Below are 2,740 nucleotides of genomic sequence, written 5' to 3' on the forward strand. Positions count from 1 at the left end.
ATTTTTAAAATGCAGTTCTCTTTTGATGGGCAGCACAGTTGGCTCCATGTTCTTGCTATTCTGAACGATGCTGTGATAAACGTACTTGTGCAGATATCCTTTTTATAGAGTGATTTGATTTCTTCTGGGTATATTCCCGGTAGGGTGATTGCAGGGTCATATGGAGGTTGATTTTTAGAACTTTTAGGAATCGCCACACTGATTTCCACAGAGGCTGTACCAGTCTACCCTCCCACCAACAGTGTAGAACTGTTCCCTTTTCACCACATCCTCTCCAGCATTTGTTATTTTTTGAGTTATTGATGATGGCCATTCTGACTGGAGTTAGGTGGTATCTCAGTGTAGTTTTACTTTGCATCTCCTTGATGACTGACTAGTGAGGCTGAACAGTTTTTCATGTATCTGTTGGCTGCTCGTATGTCTTCTTTTGAGAACCGTCTATTCATATCTTCTTCCCGCTTTGGAAAGGAACTGTTTGTTTTTTTCTTTTCAGCACGTTTGAGTTCCTTATAGATCCTAGATGTTAGACTTTTGTCAGACATGGAGTTGGCAAATGTTTTTTCCCAGTCTGTGGGCCATCTCTCTGCTCTCTTGATGGTTTCTTTGGCTCTGCAGAAGTTTGTCAGTTTGATGAGGTACTGTTTGTCTATGTTATCTCTTACGGCCTGGGCCACTTCGGGTTTTGATCAGGAATTGGTTGCCAGTTCCAACTTCCATAGGGGTATCTCCTGCATTTTCTAAGTTTCTTATAGTTTGAGGTTTTATGTTTAGGTATCTGATCCATTTAGAGTTAATTTTTGTGTATGGGGACAGGTAGGGGTCCTGTTTCAATCTTCTACATGTGGTCAGTAAGTTTTCCCAGTACCATTTACTGAACAGGTCCTCCTCTCCTCAGTGGTTGGTAGTAGAGGCTTTGTTGAAGATGAGTTGGTTGAGAAATTGAGGTTTTGCTTCTGGAATCTCAATTCTCTTCCATTGGTTTATATGCCTGCTCTTGTACCAACACCAGGCTGTTTTGATTATTGTAGTTTTATAATAAAGTTTAAAGTCTGGGAGTGCGATACCTACTGTTTTTTTTTTTTCCTGAGGATTGTTTTGGCTATTCATGGTCATTTATGTTTCCATATGAATTCCTGTATTGCTGTTTCAGGGTCTGAGAAGAATGTTGCTGGTAATTTGATGGGTATTGCATTAAATCTGTAGATTGCCTTAGGTAGAATGGACATCTTAACAATGTTGATTCTTCCAATCCATGAGCCTGGAATATTTTTCCACTTGTTTGTGTCATCTTTGATTTCTTTGAGTAGTGTTTTGTAGTTTTCATTGTAAAGGTCTTTCACATCTGGTTAGGAAGATGCCAATAAGATATTTCTTTCTTTTTGTGTGTGTGTGTGGCTATTGTGAATGAATTGTGCTTTTTATTTGGGTTTCTGTTTGTTTATTTTTGGTATATAGAAATGTGATTTTTTTGCACATTTATTTTATACCCTAAGGCTTTACCAAAGTCCTTTATCAGTGCAAGGAGGTTTTTGACAGATTCTCTTGGTTTTTGAGGTATAGAATCGTGTTGTCTGCAAAGAAAAATAACTTGAGTTCCTCTTTTCCTATTTGGATACCCCTGATTACCTTCTCTTCTCTGATTGCTCTAGCTAGGACTTCCAAAACTGTTGAACAGGAGGAGTGAGAGTGGACATCCTTGTCTTGTTCCATTTTTCAGGGGAAATGGTTCCAATTTCTGTCTGTTTAGCAGTATGCCGGCTGTGGGTTTCTCATAGATGGCTCTTGCTATTTTGAGGTATGTTCTATCTATGCCTAAATGTTTGAGGGTTTTTATCAGGAAGGGGTGCTGAATTTTATCAAAAGCTTTTTCTGCATCTAATGATATAATCATGTGGTTTTTGTCTTTATGTCTGTTGATGTATTTAATTATGTTTATGGTCTTATGAATGCTGAATCAGCCTTGCATCCTGGAGGTGAAGCCTACTTGGTCATGGTGGATAATTTTTGATATATGTTATTGAATCCAGTTTGCTAGGATCTTGTTGAGAATTTTAGCATCTATCTTCATCAAGGATATTGGCCTGTAGTTCTCTTTCTTTATTGGGTCTTTACCTGGCTTCGGTATCAATGTGATTTTAGCTTCATAAAATGATTTGGGGAGAGTACCATCCTTCTCAATCACCTGGAATACTTTCAATAGGATTCCTCCTTGTATGTTTTGTAGAATTCTACTGAAAAGCCATCTGGTCAAGGACATTTTTTTTGTAGGTAGTTTTCTTATGATATAGTCAATTTCCTAGATTGTTATTGGTCTATTTAGGGTCTCAATTTCTTCTTATTTCAACCTAGGGAGGTTGTGTGGTCAGAAAGTCCTCTATTTCCTTTAGGTTTTCAAGTCTGTTTTCATACAAGTGTACATAGTAGTCTCTGATAATTTTTTGTATTTCTTCAGGGTCAAATGTGACTTCATCTTTTGTGTTTCTGATTGTGTGTATTTGGGCTTTTTCTCTCTTTTTCTTGGTCAGTCTAGTTAGGGGACCATTAATCTTGTTTATCCTTTCACAGAACCAGCTTTTTGTTTCATTGGGTTTTTTTTTTGTATTATCTTTTTGTCTTCTATGCCCCAGATTTGTACTTTTTTTTCTTTTTGAGTTGGAGTCTCACTCTCTTGCCCAGACTGGAGTGCAGTGGCTGCTCCCGGCCACCGCAGCCTCGACCTGCTGGGCTCCGGCGATCCTTC

Source organism: Carlito syrichta, unplaced genomic scaffold, assembly GCF_000164805.1.
Source record: "Carlito syrichta isolate Samal-C Ts95f unplaced genomic scaffold, Tarsius_syrichta-2.0.1 Scaffold305565, whole genome shotgun sequence".
Classification (NCBI taxonomy): Eukaryota; Metazoa; Chordata; class Mammalia; order Primates; family Tarsiidae; genus Carlito; species Carlito syrichta.